At 45.7% G+C, this 25,154-nt stretch overlaps 1 long non-coding RNA gene across 6 annotated transcripts; it reads right to left on the reverse strand.

Moving 5' to 3' along the window:
• Nucleotides 1–2,371: 2,371 nt before the first annotated feature.
• LOC105483976 (uncharacterized) lies at nt 2,372–23,709 on the reverse strand. 6 transcript variants are annotated; one of them, XR_011624397.1, is made up of 7 exons: nt 23,539–23,709; nt 16,349–16,443; nt 15,908–16,061; nt 8,898–9,363; nt 5,448–6,049; nt 4,397–4,488; nt 2,372–2,645 (listed from the first exon to the last, which is right to left on the reverse strand). It is a non-coding gene; the product is annotated as an uncharacterized lncRNA (long non-coding RNA). The 6 variants fall into 6 exon arrangements; XR_011624393.1 differs by having other exon boundaries at nt 15,908–16,443; nt 23,539–23,708; XR_011624395.1 differs by lacking the exon at nt 23,539–23,709 and adding an exon at nt 21,509–22,100 and having other exon boundaries at nt 15,908–16,443.
• Nucleotides 23,710–25,154: the final 1,445 nt, after the last annotated feature.

A 25,154-nucleotide genomic window follows, 5' to 3' on the forward strand; every position in this document is an offset into this window, starting at 1 on the left:
GCCTCCAGCTCCACTCATGTTTCTACAAAGGATGTGATATCCTTTTTTTATGGCTGCATAGTATTCCATGAACACAACCATTTTAAACTAAGGGATTAGGTGACTGTTATGAAAGAAACTAAGTAATTTGTGCCTTCACACTTTAAGGAATTCATACAAACAGGCTGTCATGGTTCCTGAACCAGCACAGTATCACCAGGGCAGCATGTGAGAGGAAGTTGAGGCAGTACCTTGCACTGTTTTTAGCCACTGCTCTATACCAGGCCTTTACATGAGTGCTTTTGCTTCTAAACATATGCTTTTGATTTTTAACAAAAGGAAGCTTACTATATATACATGATATTGGCACATTTGCGTTTAGACAGTAGCTCACCTTTCTGTAAAAGTCAACATCTTTCTGCATTCTTTCTAAGGGTTTCCTAGTAAACTCATTGTATAGTTATATCATACTTTACTTAACCCCCTAATGATAAATGTTTTAGTGGTTTTCAGTTTTTGTTAGTATCAACAGTGTTGCAATAAAATACATTTTTCTATCCTGTATGTTATTCTACAAATACATTTCTAAAGGCAAAATTGCTGAGTTAAGATTTGCTTTTAAATTTTTGCTAGATATTGGAAAATTGCTCTCCAAAAATATTGTAACAATTTATACTTTTGACAATAGTGCATGAAACTTTGTTTCTCCACACCTTCACAAACACTAGGTATTATCAACATTTTTCACCTTTTACCAACTGATGGTTGACAAATGCTGCTTTTTAAAAAATTGTATTTTGAAACAATCTAACCTTGCCAAAGTAGTATAAAAGTTTTTTCTTCCTGAACCATTTGAAAATAAGCCGCTGATATGATGCCCCATCACCTCAGAATACTTTTGAAGGTGTATTTCCTACAAGAACCTTCTGCATCATCAGCATACAACCATGAAGATTAGGGAATCAACATCAATGCATTACTACTACCTAATGCTCAGACCCCATCCAAGTTTCTTTCATTGTCCTAATGTCCTTTAGAGCAAAGATTTCAGTTTAGAATTGTGCATTGTTAGTGTTTGCGTCTTTTTAGTCTCCTTCAATCTAGAATAGTGCCTCAGCCCTTCCTCAGCTTTCATGACTTTTCAAAATTACGGGCCCTACTCACTTCGCTTGGCAGTGACACCCTCACTCCCTGCATGGTCCCCTCTTCACCTTGCTTGGGCACTGAGACCTATGCCAGGCCATGCCCCACCACCACATGGGCCTCCTTGACTCTGTCCTCACCCTGCTTGGGCTCCAACACCTAGCTTCGGGACACTGAAGCTCTGTCCCCTCACAACAGAATCCCATCTTGTTTGTTTTTGTGTAATGGGAGCTGAATTGTTAAGGAAGGGAAGAGAATTCTTTTTTTTACCTCTTAGTAGAAATTTAAGATTTTCTATACATAGGTCCAGTTAAGTTTATTCCTAGCTTCAATAAATGTTTAAAGGAGAGTAAATATTCTTCACAACTTTACATCAAGTTCATTGGCAAATGTAAGGTTTTTTTCTTGAGGGAAGCTTTAACAGAGCCCAGGAACAGGACCTTGTGCTTGAAGGTGCATCAGCTGAAACAGGAAGTTCAGGAGGGTGGAGGCTCAGGGGGGTGGAGGTTCAGGAGGGTGGAGACTCGGGGGTGGAGGCTCAGGAGGGTGGAGGCTCAGGGGGGTGGAGGTTCAGGAGGGTAGAGGCTCAGGAGGGTGGAGGTTCAGGGGGGTGGAGGTTCAGGGGGTGGAGGCTCAGGGGGATGGAGGTTCAGGGGGGTGGAGACTCAGGGGGGTGGAGGCTCAGAGGGTGGTGGAGGTTCAGGAGGGTGGAGGCTCAGGGGTGGAGGTTCAGGAGGGTGGAGGCTCAGAGGAGAGTGGCCGTCCCTACTCATGAGCACCATCCCAAACATCCCTTCGAGAGAAGCCAGACATTTGACAGAAACTGAAAAACAGACTGTTGGAATTATGCTGCTTCTTGAAGGCCTGGATGCAGATTTTCAATTATGGAGTCTTCTCCCCAAGGCAAATTCATCCCAGAAGAGTCTTGTGGGGAAAATTCCAGTAAGTTGAACACTTAATTATCATAAATTTCAATGGGGGAAATTGTTATGCATTCCAGAGCCTCTGAATTAACATACCTGTATGCTAAAATCCTTCACATCCCAATAGATGGACTGAGTTAATCTCTGCTAAAAGTTAACTCAGTGATTAGGAGCTTCCCTTCAACGGTTAGCCTAAAAAACAGCTGTTTGCTACCTGACAGCTTTCCCCACCCCTCACTGCCAACACCTGTCATTCAGCTTCCTACGCGGTGTGAGGTACCACACTCTTCAGTTTGTGCTCACAGTCAAGCCTTACAGCTCAAAGCTCAGATCAGTAGACCTTTAATCCAAAACAAACCCACAAAACAGGAAATTTGATAGATCAACATAGTGCCAGTGATGATGTCACATGCAGCGAATAAGCCATTGTTTGGAAAAGCAGAAAACAAGATGGGGGAGGACACAGGGAGAGTCACTGCTGTTGGATTCATCTTCAAAGACGGGCCACACGGGGGTCTCGTTTCGTGGCCCTCAGCCACTCACCAATGTTTTGCAAGCTGTTTCATGCTTGTTAAATTAATTCTTCATCCAGTCGATGGCCTGAAATAGAGACTGGGATAAGCCTGAGTTGGCAGAAGCTTCATCTGCTCTGGGAAGCAGGTGGTAGGTGGCAGGGCTATGTCTGTGGACACTGAAGGACCTGGCTCTCAGGTGGCCACACATGTATCTGCAGAAAAATGTAGGTTTTATAGCTATTCAGATTCATTTCTGGAGATTCTCATTTGATAGCACAGGAATGCTATGCAATGTTAATAAGTATAGCTTTTTTATCAACTTGAATAAAATGTATTCTTACAGGAAATTAATTGAATGCTGTGGCAGTCCCTACTCATTGCCTCTGCAAAGAGTAGCCCATAGGTCTGCAGCCCACCTCTGTTGTCACCATCCAGCCCCCGTGGCTCTGGAATGACAACACAGAATGCTTTCCAAGGCAGCGTGGCCCTTACTTCAGTTTACATGTTCATGAAAAAACGGGTTTCGCCATGTAGGCTGCTTTGTGGCTTGACCTCTGATGTGGGTTCACTTGTGCCCCCTAAAAATATATGTTCAAGTCCTAACCCCCAGTACATACGAATGTGACCTCATTTGGAAATTGCATCTTTACAAAGGTAATCAAATTAAGGTCACACTGGATTTGAGGGGCCCTGAATGCAAAGACTTGTCCTTATGCAGAGTGAGAGATTTAGAGACACAGGGGTTTACACCGTGTAAAGACTGAGGTAGGGATTGGAGTTGTGTTACTACAAGGAAAAGAATGTCAGGGATTGCTGGGAGCCACCAGAAGCTGCAAGAGGCAAGAAAAGATTTGCCTCTAGAGCCTTCAGAGGGCGACGGCCCTGCTAACAACTTGATTTCAGGCTTCTGTCTGCCAAGTCTGTGAGAAAATAAATTTCTGTTACTTAAGCTTCTCAGTTTGTAGAATGAATAGTCATAGGTCACTTGACAACGTGGATACGTTCTGAGAAATGCATCATTAGGCCATTGTGTGAACATCATAGAGTGCACAAACCTAGTTAGGAGAGCCTGATACACAGCTAGGCTGCCTGGCATGGCCTACTGCTGTGAGGCTGCAAACCAGTACAGCATGTGACTGTGCCCTGAATACTGTAGGCAACTGTAACAATAAGTAGTTGTGTGTCTAAACATAGAAAAGGTACAGTAAAAAATAATGGTGTTATAATTGTATGGACTACTGTCAAAAACGCAGCCCACTGCTGACTGAAATGTTATGTGGTATGTGACTACTTTGTTACGGCTGCCGTAGGAAATTAATACAGGCTGCAAGAGCCAAAGAACCTTAATTTTTTTTTTTTTTTAGAATTTCAAAGTTTCATACTGCACTTGAAATTGGGGTCAGAACATCAATTTGGTAATGAAAGTGTCACATAAATGATCGGCTCAGTTGAAACTGGCTGAGGACAACTGTACAAGAAATTTATTGTCAAAAACATTTATTTTTTCAAATGCTAATAATAAGTATTAACCATTTCGGATGGTTTGCATGTGCTAGGTTTTACTTATGTTAACTCATTTTACCTCACAACAGTTACCTTGGTGAGAAATTATTATCCACATTGATATCCAAATATCAATCCACAGAGGAAGAAAATTGCTTAAGACCAAAGTCATAGTTATCAAATGTCAGGGTCAGACCCAGACCCGGGGCGGTCTGCCTGCAGAGCAGTTTTGGCGACCACACTCTGCCACCAAAAGAGCAGGGCAAATCCCATTCTCCATGAAGAAACGCTGTTTGGAGATACCAGGGATACCATTTATGCTTTAGGTCTTACCTGTGTGTGATGGGGTTGAGAACGAATGTCCTCCATGAAGCAGCTGTAAATATTAACAGCTGTATTAGTAAAGTTTCTCCAGAGAGACAGAACTAACAGGAGAGAAAGAGAGAGATGGATGAGTGGGGATTTATGGGAATTGGCTCATACAATTATGGTGGCTGAGACGCCTCACAATATGCCATCTGCAAGCTGGAGAATCAGAGAAGCTGGTGGCATGGCCCGATCCAAGTTGGAAGGCCTGAGAAACAAGGAAGCACATGGTATAACTAAGTTCAAGGCTAAAGGCTTGCAAGCCCCAGAGGGCCACTGGTGCAAGTGTCAGAGTCCAAAGGCCAAAGAAGCTGGAGTTCTGTGGTACAAGGGCATGAGGAGAAGGATGTCACAGCTCTGAAAGAATTCACCCTTCTTCCCCCTTTGTGTTCCATCTGGGCCCGTAGGTGATTGGATAGTACCTGCCTACATTGAGGGTTGATCTTCCCGACTCTGTCCACTGAGTAGGCATTCTCAAGTCTTTATCCTTGAACTTACTTCCACCATGTGCTTCCTTATTTCTCAGGCCTGCCAACTTAGACCATGCTACCAATTCTTTCTTAGAGTTCTCAAGGCTGGCAAGTCCAAGATCAAGGTGCAGGCAGATCTGGTGTCTTAGGAGAGCCCACCTGCTTCTGGTTTGCAGATGGCAGTCTGTGTGTGGTAGTCTCACATGGCAGAGAGAGAGCGCAAGCTTTTGTGTGTGTTTTTGTAATGCCACTGCCATGACCTGAATGTTTCCTCTGAAATTCACCCATACAATAGTCTCCTCCAAAAACATGGTCCTTCCCAGAAAGAGTGCTTCCTCAGCCATCTAGGCATCCCTCAATCCTGTCAAGTTGACACCTAAAACTATCACCGGGACACTCTACAAGTAACTGGTAAACCCACCAGAAGATCAGGGTCCAGATGCAGAAAGCAGGTGCTGATGAGTTTTAAAATATCTTGGGGTCTCTTAGTGGGCTGCTAAAACAAATTACCATAGACTGGGCGGCTTAAACACACATTTCTTTCTTACTGTTCTGAAGGCTGGCAAGTCCACGATCAAGGTGCAGGAGCATTTGGTGTCTGCTGACAGTCCACCTGCTTTCTGGTTTGCTGATGCCAGTCTTCTTTTTTTTTTTTTTTTTTTTTGAGACGGAGTCTCACGCTGTTGCCCAGGCTGGAGTGCAGTGGCGCGATCTCGGCTCACTGCAAGCTCCGCCTCCCGGGTTCCCGCCATTCTCCTGCCTCAGCCTCCTGAGTAGCTGGGACTACAGGCGCCGCCACCGCGCCCGGCTAATTTTTTGTATTTTTAGTAGAGACGGGGTTTCACTGTGGTCTCGATCTCCTGACCTTGTGATCCGCCCGCCTCGGCCTCCCAAAGTGCTGGGATTACAGGCTTGAGCCACCGTGCCCGGCCATGCTGATGCCAGTCTTCTTGTGGTATACGCACATGGCAGAGGGCAAGCTCTTGTGTCTCTTTGTATAAGGCCACTGCGAGGGTCTGGATGTGTCTCCCAAGATTCACGTGTTAGAAACCTGATCCCCACCAGCTACATGGAGGCGGAGGTGGGAGGATTGCTTGAGCCCAGGAGTTTGAGGCTGCAGTGATCTATGATCCTGCCACTATACTCCAGCCTAGGCAACAGAACAAGGCACCATCAATCAGTCAGTCAGTCAATACATAAATAAGTCCATCCATCAACCCCCAATGCAACAGCTGTGAGAGAACAAATATCTGTTCTTTATAAATTACCCAGTCTCAGGTATTCTGTTACAGCAGCACAAAATGGACTAAGACAGCCACTAATCCCACTCAAGAGGGCTCTACTATCATGGCCTAATTATCTCCCAAAGTTCCCACTTCCTATTACCATCACAATGGGGTTAGAATCTCAACATAGAAACTTTGGGGGCACACAAGCATTCAGTCCATAACATGGAGCGTCTTAGCTTGGGTTGCTATAACAGATATCATGCCAGCCGGGTGCAGTGGCTCATGCCTGTAATCCCAGTACTTTGGGAAACCTAGGCAGGTGGATCACAAGGTCAGGAGTTCAAAACCAGATTGACCAACATGGTGAAACCCCGTCTCTACTAAAAATACAAAGCCAGGTGTGCTGGTGGGCACCTGTAATCGCAGCTACTCAGGAGGCTGAGGCAGGAGAATCGCTTGAACCCGGGAGGCAGAGGTTGCAGTGAGCCAAGATCGCGCCACTGCACTCCAGCCTGGGCAACAGAGCGAGACTCTATCTCAAAAAAAAAAAAAAAAACACACCATGTCATAGAGCTGTGGAGAAATTTATTTCTCAGTTCTGGGGGTTAGAAGTCTGAGACTGTGGTGCCAGCATGGTCAGGTTATGGTGAGGGTCCTCTTAGAAGGTACAGATGGCTGCCTTCTTACTGTATCCTCACATGGCAGAAAATCAGCAAGCTAACTCTTTTTTTTTTTTTTTTTTTTTTTGAGACGGAGTCTCACTCTGTCGCCCAGACTGGAGTGCAGTAGCGTGATCTCGGCTCACTGAAAGCTCCGCCTCCCGGGTTCACACCATTCTCCTGCCTCAGCCTCCCAAGTAGCTGGGACTACAGGCACCCACTGTGACGCCCGGTTAATTTTTTGTATTTTTAGTGGAGACGGGTTTCACCATGTTAGCCAGGATGGTCTCGATCTGATCTCATGATCTGCCTGCCTCAGCCTCCCAAAGTGCTGGGATTACAGGCGTGAGCCATCTCTGTTCTCTTAGGCAGTCATTCCATTCATGAGGGCTCCACTCTCATGATCTAATTACCTCCCAAAGGCCCCACCTCTAAATACTATCACACCGGGAAATAGATTTCAACATTAATTTTGGGGTGACAGTCCATTCGTAACATGGAATGAACCATGAGACTGCTGACCAGAACATGGAAAGTGCAGCCTTGTAAACAGCCCCTTTGGAGCCTGGCTGATTGCCAGACACAACAACCAAACCCTCACCTTAACCCCCACCCCCAGCCACACTGGAACCTGTACTGAGAGGCCACCCTTTCCCTGCAGGACCAGCTCCTAGAACAGCGGTTCTCAAACTTAAGCAAGTGTCAGAATCACCTGAAAGGCTTGTTAAAACACAGGCTGCTGGGCCCCACAGTTTATGATCCAGTAAGTCTGGGTGGCTGATAATTTGCATGGTTACAAGTTCCTGGGTGATGCAGATAACATTTTGAGAACTGCTGTTTCAGAAGTTCTCCACATTAAAGTCTGCCAGTCCTGACTGGTACCTAAGGGGTCATGAGGTAGTCAGTGCACAAGATAGAAAGTGAAAACACTGTCTTCAAATTTAAAACAAGACTTCCTAACACCAATAGGTAGCTTTTGATAAAGGAATTATCAAGCATGACTGTATTCATTTCTTATTGCTGCTGTAACAGATTACTACAATTTGGTGGCTTAAGACAATGTAAATTTATTATCCTAGAGTTTTGGAAATCAGAAATGGAAGCCCAGGTGCAGTGGCTCATGCCTGTAATCTCAGAACTTTGGGAGTCCAAGGCAGGAGGATTGCCTGGGCACAGGAGTTTCAGACCAGCCTGGGCAACATAGTGAAACCCCATCTCTACAAAAAATCCAAAAATTAGCCGGGCATGGTGGTGCACGCCTGTAGTCCCAGCTACCTGGGAGGCTGAGGTGGAAGGATCACTTGAGCCCAGGAAGGTTGAGGCTACAGTGAGCCATGATTATGCCACTGCACTCCAGCCTGGGTGACAGAACAAGACTGTCTCAAAGAAAAAAATAAACTAGAAATGAATCTCACTGGGCTGAAATCAAGGAACCAGCAAGAGTTATGTTTTTTGTTTTTTGCTTTGAGATGAGGTTTTGCTCTGTCACCCAGGCTGGAGTGCAATGGTGTGATCTCAGCTCACTGCAACCTCTGCCTCCCAGGTTCAGGCGATTCTCCTGCCTCAGCCTCCTGAGTAGCTGGGATTACAGGCGTGCACCACCATGCCCAGCTAATTTTTGTATTTTTAGTTGAGACAGGGTTTCACCGCATTGGCCAGGCTGGTCTTGAACTCCTGACCTCAGGTGATCTGTCCACCTCAGCCTCCCAAAGTGCTGGAATTACAGGCGTGAGCCACCACACCTGGCCTAGGAGTTGTGTTTTTATGGAGGTTCTAGAAGCAAACCCCTTCCTTGTCTTTTCTACAGACTGCCTACATCCCTTGGCTTATCCTCCCACCCGCATCTTCAAAGCCAGCAGTGGGTGGTCAAGCCTTTCTCATACTGCATCACCCTGAAACTGACTCTCCTGCCTCCTTCGTTCACCTACGAGGACCCTTGTAATTACATTGGGCTCTCTGGGATAATCCAGAATAACATTCCAAGATCCTGAACCTCCATAAAGTTCCGTCTGCCATGTAATACATATTCGCAGGGTCCAGGGAGTAGGATGTAGACATCTTTTGGGGGCCATTATTCTGTCTACCACAGTGGTGAAGACACACTAACTACCTGCTAGTCTCTGTATTTCCCTATCTGTGCGCACATAAGTAGACTACACTTTCCAGCCTTCTTTGCAGTTGGGTGAGGCTGTGTGACTGTCTCTCCAAAGGAAGGTGAGCAGAACTATCTGTTACTGCCATGCTAGGTCCATGGGAATGTCCTCTTCATGCTCCTCCATTTTCTTTCCCCTTTCTTAGGACATTAGGGGATGGCAAAGCCTAGGTGCCTATCTTGCTTTGTTTTCTGTTGCTTATAACAGAATACCTGAAACTGGACAGTTTATAAATAAAAAGAATTTATTTCTTACAGCTCTAGAGGCTGTCAAGTCCAAGGTCAAGGGGTCCCATCTGCTGATACCTTCTTGCTGGTGGGGACTCTCTGCGGTCTCGGGGTGGTATAGGGCATCATATGGTGAGGGGGCTCAGCGTGCTAGCTCAGGTCTCTTCCTCTTCTTAAGAAACCACCAGTCCCACTCCTGTGATAATCCATTAATCCATTAACGCCTGAATAATGAGTCCATTCATGAGGACAGAGCCCTCGTGACCCAGTGATCGTCTCTTAAAAGCCCATTTCTCAATACTGCCACATTGGCAATTAAGTTTCAGGATGAGTTTTGGAGGCGACAGACATTCAAACCAAAGCAGTGCCCGAATGACCAAAAAGAAAGGAACCACCCGCTGACCTGAACACTCATCCTGGACTGTCAAGTGAGCAAGAATTAGATTTCAGTAAGGTAGAGGTTATACTGTGGAGCCTTTGCATGTGGGCTCTGCTTATGGTATTTAGTTGATCCTAACTAATATATAAACAAGCATATTTCTTCACAGGCCCTTGACTCCCAATATCCATTTCTCAGAAGACCTAACCTGGTACTGGCCCAAGACTGAGGCCGCCTGAGATGAGCAACAACAATTTCTTCCTCTCCCCTTCAATCACGTATTGACAACAGGTTCAGGGCAGGTACAACACTGAGACCTGCAGATGCCTCCTTCCTTTTACTTTCTTTCTCGCTGCCTTTTGTGATTCAGCACCCATCCTTCAACTCTACGGCCCTCACCGCCTTCGCCAACTTTGTTCCGTAGGGCTCCTTAGCTTCCACTTTCAAACTTGCTGGGCTTGGCCCCGGTGTTGTCAGGCTTCCCTTCACTCTGCGGTGCTATCTCACGGTTCCTCGATTCCTCTGCGTCCTTCACCGTCAAACTTCATGGACCAGTAGCTGACCTTGTGGGCCCCACTTTTCTCCTGCTGCCGCCCTCCCGTCCTCTTTCCTCCATCCACTCAAGTTTCTACTTTGCTTATCTAGCCGGATTTACTGAGCCTCTCCTTGGTGCTGGGGAGAAGGCAAGAGTGAGAGGGTCCGTTTTGCTGCTTCCATCCAACATAGACCGTCAGGTCCTTGTGAGGTCAGGGAATCCACACTGATGGGGAAGCCCCGGGGAGGGGAGGGAAGAGGAGGGAAGCAAGGAGAGAGGAACCCAGGGAGCAGAGCCTGTCTGGTCCTGGGGTTCTGGGAAAGACAAAGGGGCACAGTTAGAGCCGGCAGCTGAGGGCTGAGGCCGGGTAGGGGTTAGCCCAGCAAAGGACGAAAAGGAAAAGTTGCAGGTGGAGACTCCGGTGGAGAAAGACCGATCTGGAAGGCACCAGCTTGTGCACGTGGCAACTGAGGTCAAGGACGTGCCTGAGAGAGAGGAGGAAAGCGCCCTGGGCACCGGGTAGGGGTTTGGAGGTCGCGAATGGAGAAGAGCTGTTGGGCAGGTCCGGGTACCCGTAGCCAGAACCCCAAGGGCGTGCGCAGTTCGGCGTCGCTGCCCCCGGGCGGCCCCGCCCCCTGGATAACCGGCCCCTGGATGCCCCGCCCCCATGGATGCCCCGCCCCCTGGCGGCCCGGCCCGAAAGCCCGCGCGCGGCGCTGCGAGGTGCGTCCGGGAAGCCGCGCCCCCTGCGGGGCACCTGTGCGCTGCTCCGAGAGCCGCCCGGGCTGTGACGAACAGGCCCGTTCTAATTTACAGAAACACCACGGACCGAGGCAGGAGCATCGCTTGAACCCGGGAGGCCGCGGTCGCAGCGAGCCGAGATGGCGCCGTTGCACTTCAGCCTGGGCAGAAAGAGCGAAACCCCGTCTCAGAAAAACAAACAAAAAAAACACAGGACTGACACCGGGAAGCTAGGTGACGGCGCCCACGGCTCCTCTTCTCCCGGCCCCGTGTCCAGAAGATTTCTCCCCGAGCCGCCCTGGCTCCCGCAAGCGGAGGAGAGGGCGGGACGTGCCGGGGCTGCGAGCTCAGAGGCCCTGGGTGGGATCTGCTCTCCCGCCATCCCGAGGGCCGAGCTGACCTGAGGCCTCCCCGCAGAGATCCCCGAGGTGGAAGTGGGAGCGGGCTGTGGGAACCGCAGAAGAACGCGGGGCGCAGAACGACCTCGTCCACCCGCGATAAGAGGCTTCCGCAGCAGCACCGTTTCCACAGCCCAGAGCCGTGTTTCTAGGGTGACGGCAGCCCCAGTAAGTTCCTGCCCCGGAAAGCTCAAGGCTGTCAAAAGAACTGTTTGCTCCAGCGGGCACATGAAGGCGAGGGTAGGAGGCTGCCGGTGACGCCCGTCAGCAAACCCAGGCCGCCTAATCACGTGACCCGCCCTCGTCTCCTTTTGTGGAGAAGGAGCCTCTTCCCTATGGCAGGCTACTTAAGGGCCCAGCCGCCTCTACACACTTCCCTGTGGCAAGCCACGGAAGGACCCTCTTCCCTATGGCAGGCCATTTGAGGCCCCGCTACCGCTACACAAATGGAAGTTGAGTTCAGTTCATGCTGGACCCTCTTCCCTATGGCAAGCTACTTAAAGGCCCAGCTACCTCTACACACTTCCCTGTGGCAAACCACTGAAGGAGACCTGCTGTTACTGCTTTAGCTGCTGTTCTGCTTAATCTCAGACAGCTGGAAGGTGGTGTTCCGCCCTCACCCAGCCACCCAAGTAAATTGGAATGATGACTGACTGAGACCCCAATGGTGGTGGCTTCGACAAGATGGAAGTCTGAAATGGAGGCCCAGGGCTGCCTCGATGGCCCTGTAGTCATCAGGAAAGGGGCTCCTATTATCTTGTTACCCACTCCCCTCTTGTGCCCCTTCCTTCCGGTGGTCCAAGAAGGCTGCCCCAGATCCCGCCATCTGGCCTGCATTCAATCAGCAGAAGCTTCCTGGAGGAGCAGGAGGAGGCACTGTGCTTGCATCACATACCAGTGGCCAGAACTTGGCTTCAGGGAAGCTCAGGAAATAGGATCCGGGAAGCCATGAGACCTCCCCAAACTGCAATAACAGAGTCAACAAGATAATGGCTTAAAGATGGAGAGAACAGTTGATAGGTCACACAAGTTGTTCCACGATAATTCTTGTGTCAGAAGGGGAGGCTGAATACCAGGACCCTCTTCCAGCCCCTCCACTCTTGAGTACATTTCAGAGGGCTCTGGCAGGGTGAGGGGGTCTTGGCAGTGTCACAGAGAGTAAAGATCTAGCACACCCATTGTGGAGACATTTCATGGGGACAACCCAGTGACTTGACTTGAAGCAAAATGGGATTTTCCAACCTTGAGATTCTTATTTTCTGTGGTATGTGTGTGGAAGAAGTACAAAGGTGGGGGTTGGGAGGAACAGCAAATGAGCTGTGTGTATGAGGAGCTGGGGCCTGGCTCCTAACAATATCACCCACCCCCTCCCCAGGCTTTCCTTGGGGCACAAACACTGGCCAGGGCTTTCAGTGTCAGCAACAAGATATAGAGGTATAACCAGTGCTTTTGGCTAAGTCACATCACTGATGAGCTTCTCTTTCCACCTTGGTAAACCAATCTTCTGTAAAATGGTCTTCAGAGTTTCTTTTTTAAAGCAGAGGAACTTATTTTTCAGATAAAAATTTAGATAGAACTATCAGGGGAACCTGATGGGGGCCAGATATCGGGGAACCCACCCCCAATATTTCAATGTAGGTTCTTTTTATTTTCCATAAGTGTCGGCCAGCTGAGAAATAAAGAGTACAGAGAGAGGAATTTTACAGCTGGACCACCAGGGGTGACATCACATATCGGTAGGACCGTGATGCCCACCTGAGCCTTAAAACCAGCAGGTTTTTATTAAGGATTTCAAGAGGGGAGTGGGTGTATGAATAGGGAGTAGGTCACAAAGATCACATGCTTCAAAGGGAAAAAGGCAGAACAAAGATCACATGCTTCTGAGGAAACAGGACAAAGGGCAAAAAGCAGAACTCCTGATGAGGGTCTATGTTCAGCAGTTCACATATTGTCTTGATAAACATCTTAACAGAAAACAGGGTACAAGAGCAGAGAACCGGTCTGACCACAAATTTACCAGGGCAGAGTTTCCCAACCCTAGTAAGCATAAGGGTACTGCAGGAGACCAGGGCATATCTCAGTCCTTAACTGCATAGGACAGACATTTCCAGAGTGGCCATTTATAGACCTCCCCCCAGGAATGAATTCCTTTCCCAGAGTATTAATATCAATATTCCTTGCTAGGAAAAGAATTTAGTGATATCTTTCCTACTTGCACATGCGTTTATAGGCTCTCTGCAAGAGGAAAAACATGACTCTTTTTGCCTGACCCTGCAGGCAGACAGACCTTATGCTTGTCTTCCCTTGTTCCCTAAAAATCGCTGTTACTCTGTTGTTTTTCAAGGTGCACTGATTTCATATTGTTCAAACACACACATTTTACAATTTGTACAGGTAACACAATTATCGTAGTGGTCGTGAGGTGACACACATCCTCAGCTTACAAAGATAACAAGATTAAGAGATTAAAGACAAGAATAAGAAATTATGAAAGTATTATTTAGGAACTGATAAATGTCCATATTAAAATGAAATCTTCACAGTTTATGTTCCTCTGCCACGGCTCCAGCTGGTCCCTCCATTCGGGGCCTGACTTCCCGCAACATAGAACCATCAAATAGATGAAGGTGGAGCTTCTCACATAGAGCCTGGAGGATTGGGGTGTTGCTCACTGGGCCTTACAGACTCTCCCAAGTGATCTGAGTCACCTCCAAAGAGCTAGGTATCAACTCCAAAACATGCTGTGTCCCTTTCTTCCATTTAGTAATCAAAGCCTTACCACCAGAGGTTTGGCAGGGCATGGGCCCAGCTTCCTTTCAAGGCTCTGGCCAATGGGATGTGAGCAGAAGTGATGGGGCAACTTTCAGGTGATGACTTTGAAAAGAAAGCTTAGTCCTTGCTTCGCTGTCACCCGAAAGAGAAACAGAGGCCTGGTCTTGTTGAAGCCAGTGTGTTTGGTGTCTTTTTGTATAGCGGCTTAGCCAGTTGCCTAAGAAGACCAAAGCTCAAAGGAACACACTTTGAGCTTCTCCACAGTTTGAGAACCTCTACATTACCTACACCAAGCCTTCCCCAGCACTCAATTTATGGAAGACCATTTCTCTTCTCATGACACATGTCCTCATGTTGCTTTGGCCTGTTTTAAAGCTTTCTCAACTCCATCTCGATAAAGAAATATGCAGCTTTGTTGGATGAGAGGATCTAAAAAGTTGGTTCTTCCAATCAGTCATAAATATAGACACTAATTTATAAACCGATATAGGAACACACAGCAAATTAGTAGAAAATCCGATTCCTGTTTGCTTTTCTCCTTGCATTGTTTCCTGCCAATGCTCACTATTTCTTTATCCTTTCCACTCTTCCTCACTCCTCCTTCCCTTTAATTTTTCTCTGTTGTGCCTAAATAAGCTGTCCATGCATGGCACTCCATGGGCTCTGATAACAGACTCAACAAGACAATGACTTAAAGACAGAGTGACCAGCTGATCAGTCACACAAGTTGTTCCAGTGTCACTATTTTCACAGGTGTCTCAGTTTGGATGATAAATTATATGGACACTCTACTTAAAGAACAAAGACCTTTATGTCTGTCTTGCTTCAAAGTCCAAGGTGAGCATGCCTGCCTGGAAGCTCTGCCTCAATTTCTTTTAAATCATTGCTTTGCCATACTTCAGCACACTGCTGTCATCTGTATGGTTGAAGCTGGACTGCTGCCATGTTGAGTCACCAGTGACTTTTTGATTCTTTAATTCCCAGTTTGACTGGCATTCCTCTCCGTGTGTGTATTTAGTTCTATGCAGTTTTATCACATGTGTAGGCTTGTGTAACCACCGCCACAGCCAAGATACAGAACAGTCAAGTTTGTTTTTGTTCACTGTCATCTCTCCAAAACCTAGTGCCTGGCACGAAGACACTCAGTACATACTTGTTGAATGGGGGAATGAATGAATGAATGAATGGTGTGCTAGTTTGGGTTTTAAGATGCCATAGCTGAGATGCAAAACCCAAGCAGTATAGGTGAGGTACACGTGGCAGTCTAGAGGTGGGATCAGCAGGATAGCTGTGCCATCTCTGTCTGGGCCAGGCAGCTGCTGCAGTCGTACCATGTCCCCAGCAGATGGACAGGGAAAGGCAGGGCCGGGAGTTGTACCCCTCACTTCCCCTCATGTCCTACAGGCCAGAACTTAGGTGCAAGTACACACCAAGCTGCATAGGAGTCTGGGGTACATGGTATCACTTGCCTGCAATTCTTCCTTCCCTCTTTTCTCTTAGTAATGTTCACCAAAGTGGAGAATACTTTTCTACAGCTCATGCAGGGCTTTGGCCAATGGAATGTGGTCAGAAGCGAGTTTGTTAGTTCTGAGTTGAGGCCTTACAAGGCCCCTTGTGTCTCTGCTCATCCACTGGCCCTGTTGCCACCCCAGGTGGTCACTGGTCCAGAGGATGAGAGACAAGTAAAGCAGCCCTGACTCAGCTCATAGCTTGAAGCAGAGCTGCCTCCACCGGCCTGCAAGAAAAATAAATGACTTTTTTGATAAGCCACTGAGATTTTGAGGTTGCCTACCATGAGCTCAGCGTTAACTGCGTTAGTTCTACTAGTAAGGACGGGAAGAATGAACACTTGTGGACTTCGAGCATTCTGCAGTATGAGAGGGGCCCCTCCCGCATGGAGCAGGGAAGACCTTACCTGCAGGGGCTCCGTAGGAGTCCAGAGCAAAGCCCGGGCGGCTTAGTTACCAGGGACACGCTGGAGATGGCAGCTTTCCTGGGACTCTCACGGGCAGACGGACTGGAGATCCGCTGAACTGCGGCCAGCTGGAAACACCTCCGTCTGGAGACATCTAGGGGGTAAAGGGAAGTTCAGGGTGGGAAGAACGATGATGGAAAGCTGTGTCCAAACAAATAAAACTGTCGCATTAACAAGTGGAAGAAGAGTTTTCCCAGTGAGTCGAGAACTGGTGCTAATAATAGGAGCCTCAGATAACTGTGCTTTTTGCCATATTAAATAGTTCATTTGTGGCTGTCTGTTGCCAGTACATTTGTAGAGAATGATGCTGCTCCAATTTGGATCAATACAGTATTTGGAATGCATGGAAAAGATCACTGATGCCTTTACTTGATGCCTTACCTCTGAAGGATTATTTCTCCACAGCATTGGCCCTCGGTTTTGTGCTGAATGCAGCTGTTGAAGGAAGCAGCTCTCTGTATTACTTGCTGATTATCCTGCCAACAGGAATTTGGGTGTGCAGAAATGACATCAAATTCTTTGCACTGGGAAACTGCTAGCAACAAACAAGAGGTTAAAAAGCTTTTGAAAGCACAGCAATTTGGGTGTGAATATCCATTTTGAGATGGATGAATTAGTTCCTGATAAAGTATTGGCTGCTTATTTGAAACTGGTTGAGGAAAAGAAAACATGGCTTTAAAAAGTTCTTCAAATACATATGTATCCTAAATTTTATCTGGTTTTTACTGATATTTATCTGTCTACTTTCTATTATGAAAATTTTCAACACTTAAAAGTGTCAAAAGAAACCACAAATGCTTTTCATCTAGATTCAATGGTTGTTAATGTTTTACCGTATTTGGTTTTTCTCCTCTCTCTGTCTCCCCACAAACACATGATACACACCATTTTTGAAAATAAGTTGTCAGTATGACATCATGATTCCTAAGTGCTTCAATATGAATCTCCTAAGAATAAAGAAAATCTCCTGTATAACCACAATACCACCATCATACCTAGGAAATTTAACAATGATTCTACTATCACAACTAATATCCAAGTCATTTTACTATTTTTGAAATTGTCCCTTAAAGGTTTTTATGCAGTTTCCCCTGAGATCTAATCAAGGCTTGTGGATTCCATCTGGAGGCTAAACTGGAAAATCTCCCCACCTTAACTTCTGTTTGGTTTTGATTTACGACATTGACTTGAGGAATTTGGACCAGCTGTCTTAAAGAAGGTGACACATCCCTGGTTCTGATGGTGTCCTTTATCTTTTACCTTTAAGCACTTATAATGGAAGTTAGGTTTTAGGTTTGAATAAACTCTTTTCTTTTCTCTCTTTCTTTCTTTCTTTCTTTCTTTCTTTCTTTCTTTCTTTCTTTCTTTCTCTCTTTCTTCTTTCTTTTTGGCTATGAAGAATATTTTATAGGTATTCCATGAAGAGGTCCTCACATTGGGTTTTTGCACTACCAGTGATGCTCAGGGGGATGACCTGGTTGAGAAATTATTATATGTCCATGAAAAAGTACCTTTGCCTGGGAACATCAACTGAGGCAAGGTTTATATGCTATTATTGCTTTGCAGGGTGGGGGTGCAATGCTAAGAAAGAAAGAGGGGAAAAATGAATTGCAGGGGAAAATACAAGATGGTCCACTGCTGAATTGGCCGCCACTTGATAAACAGCACAGCTGACTGCTTGGCTGTGTGAGACACCTTTGGAGGTACTGTGTAGCTCCACTGCATCTCGGAGGAGTCCTGCAAGACAAAGCTCGCGTGGTATTAAAGCACTTGTATTTCAGGACTGTGTTACTAGGTGCCTCCACACAGCCCCGGGGAAAGCCAGTTCGCCCATGGGTCCTGCTGGACCTGGGCACAGGAGTTGCTGCAGCTCCTGTCCTGGCAGGTGTAATGACACGGCCTTGCCAAAGACAGTGGGGCCTGTCATTACAGGAGGTAAGGTGACAAGGTGGAAGCTGGAACTTTATGGCCATCGCTGGGGCTGCTTCACCTAGGATCACGACGAGTGGGTCCCCAGGGGCAGGCAGGGTCAGATGGATGCGCTGGGTGGGTATAAATTGGATCCAGCATTTTTTTCCCTTTTAAATTACTGAATGATTTCTGGGGTGTACTTTGCCCCTGTAGGAATATTCTATTGCCCTGCCACTTTTATGTAATGGTTTCAGTATCCATTGATTATTCTTGCCTGTACCATTTATTACAGCAGGAAATGCAAGATATGAGGGTTAGTTATGTTCGTTACCACTAGGTTGTCATTGTTTGTACGCTTTTTCAGGAACACAACTAGGATACTTTACATATGTAATGAATATATATATAATAAAAATACATATATAATGAAATAGTATGAGTTTGTATTGCTATTGAAATTTAACATAACAGTGTTTAAATTCTAAAATTTTATCTTTTTCATCTTATACTGAAAAATTCCTAGTTCCTAATAATATTGATATACAGATATAGTCCGAGTAGTATGTTCAAGTTACCCACATTAACCTTTTCGTTTATTGTTGGTGTGGATCAATTTTATATAGAGTCAGTAATTTATTTCTCTTAAGGTCCAATTTTAAGGCATTTTGCTTTATAAATTACTTTTATTTCTGAATATATAGGGAATAAATGGTTCAAAAATCAACATTGTGTAAAAACGTTTGATCGGAGAAGACTCACTCCCGTGCACATCCCCTCCGCCCTGCCCCAGTCTCCCTACGAGGACAGGTCATCACGTGGATTCTCTCTGGTTTTCCCTCTCCTGTGTTTTCTTTTGCAAAAGTGAGCAAGTACATATATACATTTTAATTTATCTTTCTTTCGTACACAAAATGTGGCACACTATATATTCTGTTCTGTCTTGCTTCTCTCTCTTAATAATGTATATTCAAGGCATCATTCCACATTGGTTCACAGACACCTTAAATACCAGTTTCTCTTTTTTTTTTTTTTTTTTAGACGGAGTCTTGCTGTGTCCCCCAGGCTGGAGTGCAGTGGCACGATCTCGGTTCACTACAACCTCTGCCTCCTGGGTTCAAGCAATTCTCCTGCCTCGGCTTCCCGAGTAGCTGGGATTACAGGCACCCGCCACCTTGCCTGGCTCATTTTTTGTATTTTTAGTAGAGATGGGGTTTCACCACGTTGGTCAGGCTGGTCTCAAACACCCAACCTCAGGTGATCTGCCCGCCTCAGCCTCCTAAAGTGCTGGGATTACAGGTACGAGCCACTGCGCCCAGACTTAAATACCAAAATTTATCAATTGTTTATCATATGTCAAATGTATTAGAGTAGGCTGCACAATGCTCCCGTAGCAAAACAAAACAAAACAAAACAAAAAAAAACAAACCTCAGTGGCTTTACAAATAAAGGCTGATCGCTTGCTCACATAAAGTCCTTTGTGGATAGGACAACACTCCTTTATCTTGTAATTACATCACCTAGAACATGTATCTGTATGGTGGCTTATTGGCTAGAGCCGTCACATGGACTCAAACTGGTGGAAAATGTGTGTTATATTCATGAAGGGGAAACTGAGATTGCATTTGGTGGATACGACTAGCACTATCTCAGCCACACAAATCTTTATATAGGCCTCACAACAGCTCTGTAAATTAGATACTCTCATTATTCCCATTTTACAGCTAAGGACATTGAGGCTCCAAGTGTTTAGATGCCTTTCAAAGTCATAGTGTTCCTGTGTATCAGGGTTAATTTCAAATGTAGGTTTCTCTGCCTTTAAAGCCTGCACTTATGCCCAATTCTATGGCCAATCATTATTGTCCACTAATAAAGAATGGCAAATCCATTTCATCCATGAATGAATGCAAATCTCCAACATTAGAGATCAGTACAATTGGTACAGAACAATAAATATTTAGAGTTAAGATTCATAAGCTGTTTTCTACAAAAAAATGCAAGATTAAAATTAAATCCCTGGACCAATAAAGACTAAAACATTACAGGACACAATGTTTCAGTAAATTGGACAATAAAACAGTTTTATTTATAATTTCTGAATCTAGAGCTAATTGTTACAAGAATTTTTTAAAGCTCAAAGTGAAACTGTAAACATGTTTTCTTCCTCTTCCTAAGTAAGAGCATCATATATTCAGCACATGAGGGAAGTTATAAATATTTCAAAGCCCTGGCATGGCTCTGAGGACTTCTGTCAAGTAATCTCCAAGGATTTCAAAGTCGAAAAACCTTCCCTTTAAAGGAAGAAATGAAAAACTCACAAGGCCATTTGGACAGTGCCTCCTGCCCCACATCATCACTTATCGCCTAAGACTCCACGCAACAATGTGTCTAGTGTGTGCTTTTAGAAAGTGATGACAACCAACTAAAACTGGGAAACCCAAATTAAATGAAGCATTGCCATTTCCTTGGCATTTGAACCCAAGGCAGATAACCAGTGTGCCCTGGCATATCTGTGTAGGCCTACACTCACTCTTTCTCATACTTACTTTTCCAATTGTACTTCCTTACTTCTTTAACGGGAAACAATGTATCCTTCTTGGGATGCCTATTTTTCTATTCTCCATTAACCCACCTGCTGGGACTATAGACTCAATGAAAAGGTAGGGTGGTTCCAGAAGAGTGATTTTCCCTGCCTCTGAGTCTGAAACTAACACCTGGCTGTTGACCCAACATAATTCTCACAAAGAACACCCTGCAAGTTTCATGATCATATCAGGGGCTTTCAGGCGTTGTGGAACATGATTACAGGTCAGGAGGACCATCAGCCAGTGTACACACTCACACACACAGAAGTTTCATGAGACCAAATTCACCAGTGTACACACTCACACACACTCACAGAAGTTTCACGAGACCAAATTCACCAGTGTACACACACACACACACAGAAGTTTCACGAGACCAAATTCACCAGTGTACACACACACACACAGAAGTTTCACGAGACCAAATTCACCAGTGTACACACTCACACTCACAGAAGTTTCATGAGACTAAATTCACCAGTGTACACACTCACACACACAGAAGTTTCACGAGACTAAATTCACCAGTGTACACACACACACACAGAAGTTTCACGAGACTAAATTCACCAGTGTACACACTCACACACACAGAAGTTTCACGAGACTAAATTCACCAGTGTACACACTCACACACACAGAAGTTTCACGAGACTAAATTCACCAGTGTACACACTCACACTCACAGAAGTTTCATGAGACTAAATTCACCAGTGTACACACTCACACTCACAGAAGTTTCATGAGACCAGATTCAGGCCACACTCTGACCCCCACCCTCCTCCACCTGCCCCCACCCTTCTCCACCCGCCCACCAGACTCTTCCTTTCCATCAAAGCCCACTGCCTGCCCCACAGAGGCCAGGTCTGTCCATCCCTCAGAATCAGGACCTTGGGCTTGGTTTTTTCCTGTTATTCTTCTTTTTCCCATCCTACACCCCATCCCTCAACAGAAAATCTGTTAGTGTGTGAAACTGCTCACACACCGATGTTATCATGAAGCGCTGCACTCTTCCCTGCCTTCCTCCTGTTCGGGCTGTTCCTCTGACCTTAGCTAGAGGCAAGGATAAGCGGCACCTCCTGGAGAAGGCTCCTCCAAGCCTTCGGCAGCCAGGACCTTGGGCTGGGCTCCAGGGCCTCGCGGGGCCTCCTTCCAAAGCACCGAGGCTTTCTTCACCGTCTCTCTCTCTCTGCCCGGCCACAATTCCTCCGGAGGCCTTCTCACCCTCTGCTAACACTTACTCATCCAGACTCTTCCGCCAGGGCCATCTGGATCTTTTAAACTGGCATTATAGTTTAAAAAAACTCGAAGCAAACTGGTATTTTAAAAAACAAACAAAAAACCCTAATCATTGTTAATGTGTAAACGGTTGCCACTGGGATAAATCTGAAATTTTGTATTTAAAAAAATCTAGCCAGTATTTAAGTTCTGCTAGGTGTGCCTAACACTGTTAGGAGCACACAGTTAAGACACAAGTTCTTGCATTCAAGAATCATACTGGCAGACAAGGTTTAAGTAAATGAAAGCCATTTAAGGATGACCCAAAGAATAAAATGAGTCTGGAATGATTAATAAAATCATATAATGACACTGTGTTTCCTCATCTGTGGAATTACAGAGGATTTGATCAGGTTATCCATAAAGTTTCCTCTTTTATTCCAAATAAATGACACTAGCTATTTCAAATTTTATTATTTTTATATATAACATATAATTTATATTATAATGTAATAATATAAATTGTTATAGATAATATATAATATAAATTATGTTATATTTTATTTATATAATTTATATATTTATATATAATACATAATATAATAATATAAATTATGTTATATAATAAAACAATATAATAACAGTACTATGTGCCACACACCATTCCTGACAACTCTTCCAATTTTCATAATACCATGAGGTGGCCATTCTAAATCTTCCACGCGGCAGATGGGGAAACTTAGGCACAGAGAGGTTAAGAATTTGCCTGTGGGCACACAGCATTGCTGTACAGTTGGCATTTGAACCCAGGGCAAATAACCAGTGTGCTGCGGCATCTCCGTGTAGGCCTAAACTCACTCTTTCCCATACTTACTTTTCCAATTGTACTTCCTTACTTCTTCAACAGGAAAACAATGTATCCTTCTTGGGATGCCTATTTTTCTATTTTCCCTTAACCCACAAACTTGGCCCTCTCAGTTCAAACTTGTACAATTTGCAACCAAGTTTCTAACATTCTCTTGGCTGCATCTCTTCTCTAGGGATTTCGTTTACTGGAATCTACAATTTACTCAGATTTTCGCCGAAAGTCCTGCCTCATTCACTGTATCACTTATCTGTTCAAATTTTCTCAAAATGTGGTAGGCAAAATCTTCATCTTGTAGCTCCTTTTTTTCCTACCCCATTTTAACGTTTTGATTCCACAGCCTCCCTGGGAGGACCTCCTCACAGTGCGTCACTGAAACCGGAGTTTCTTCCGTGGCTGCTCCCGTCTACTTCATCCCTGCAGCTGCTGCACATCCACCCAAGTCCTCTCAAGACACTGCTGTGGGACTGAGAAATAGGAAAAGGAGGAAAGCCAGGGACAGCCATGCCACAGTGAATTCCAATACAGGGCAACGAAAACTCACGCTGACACCGTACTGCGGTTTCGAGGAGAGTGGCATTTGAACTGCGGTTCCGAGGAGAGTGGCATTTGAACTGCGGTTCCGAGGAGAGTGGCATTTGAACTGCGGTTCCGAGGAGAGTGGCATTTGAACTGCGGTTTCGAGGAGAGTGGCATTTGAACTGCGGTTTCGAGGAGAGTGGCATTTGAACTGCGGTTTCGAGGAGAGTGGCATTTGAACTGCGGTTTCGAGGAGAGTGGCATTTGAGCTGGTAATAAAGTCTGAGGACATCAAGGACTGAAGGGAGAGCTACTGCCCTGGGCTGAGGGAGGGAGATGAGTCTGGGGTCTCTGTATCCCTCAGGCCAGCCATCCCTGATCTCTACCCTGGGACAAACTGCCTGTGGTATTCTATATAGCGCCAAAGCCCAGAAAACGACAAATCATGGTTTTTTTACTCGGAATATTCTCCTCACCTGGGTTGCAGCTGAGTAGATCTGAGCCACTGCATATATTACATCCAGTTCCTCACTGAAATTCCAATTGTTTTTCACCCACTCGAGAAGGCATGGCAGAATGCAAGCAAGTCAGCTTGCTGTGCCCACAGACATGACCTCAAATGGGTTTGATTTATTTAGTCAGGTCAGTCATCCGAAAAGGTCAGCCCTTAGCAGTTCCTGGGAATTAATCAGTGGTGTGACACAATGCAGCTGTGATTGCCACAAACCAGTGACAACTGGGCGGTGGCAGGCACAGTACCAGGTTATTAACCCCCAGCAGCCTGTGCCCGCCCCCGCTTTTTTAAAAAACTTGCCTTGAATGCCACTAATGAGTGCTTGCTGGGGCGTTAAACAGTCTTGAACCTACATTCTTGCATTGTTTTGGAAGGCGTCCTGTGTTGATACTGAGTGGGGGCCCATACAGACCACATTCTGTCACAAAATAAGGCAGAAAAGAGTGAATCATACACCTGGCAAAAGATCAGAGAACTGTGCTTCGAAAGATTAATAGATGTGTTTCCATTTTTATGATTAATGAAGATTATTACTGACAATTATTTAAAATGTTTCTAATAATTACAATGGTTGTTCTGGCTTAAAACTCATTTCACAAAAGATAAAGAATTATACAGTTCTAATTAAAGTTTGGGACTAATAGTTAAAACTGGTTTTCCCAAAGTACTTTGCAGCTGTTCCTGCATAAGGAGATGAGTAAAGAATTTGCTCAGGGCCTGTGATGAGCTGGACGCTGGAATGAGGACCAGAATCCAAGCTCCTGACCCCAGACCCAGCTTAGATGACAAGGAGCTTAAATACTCATACTGGAGTTTGGTTGTTCTCGAAGAGGGATTTATGGTCCCCAAACCAGGAGCTCCTTTCTCCCCTGGTTGCTTTCAGGACCTTGTGCTGACGCACCTACTCCCAGGAGGCAATCCTGATTAATTTTACTGCCCTCCAAACCGGTCTTTATGTCAGCACTTCTGAACCGACTTCAGTCTTTTGTTTCTTTGTTATTTCTTAAGAGTGAATTTCCTTTCTCCATGTGACCTGAAATATCTTGAAGGCAAAAGACACTTCTATTTATGACTGTGCTTCCTTGACCTTCCTCTCCCACCCTTCTCCCTCTGTACCCCTCTTCCTGCCTCCCTGCCGCCCCTGCCCTTCCACACACACGTGGAGGCCCAGTGCAGGAAAACCTCAGCCTCCTGGCGTCAGGAAGGTTTCAAATTCTCACTGGTAATGGACACACCCCTCTGGAGGAGCTGGGCTGAAAAATTACTGACCTGGACAAATGCTCCTGATTTAAATGTAAATTCAAACTTAAAAAATAGACCTGGTGATATTCAGAACTTACAATATCGTTTAAACAGACTGGCTTTCTCTGTGAAGATCACTCTTTAGGGGCGCTGAAAAGGAGAGGCCAGGTGGGAAATGCGAACTGCTTCCTCAGGCAGGAGAGTGCAGGGCTCTCCACCCAGTGCCCCCTGGAAGCTCAATGCCTAGCAGCGCCGGGCGCCTTCCGATTGCATCTGTGAACCTAAAGCCCTCAGATGTGCATGCAGCTCTTTGCAGTTTTCAAAGGGTTCCCACAC

Source organism: Macaca nemestrina, chromosome 6, assembly GCF_043159975.1.
Source record: "Macaca nemestrina isolate mMacNem1 chromosome 6, mMacNem.hap1, whole genome shotgun sequence".
Classification (NCBI taxonomy): Eukaryota; Metazoa; Chordata; class Mammalia; order Primates; family Cercopithecidae; genus Macaca; species Macaca nemestrina.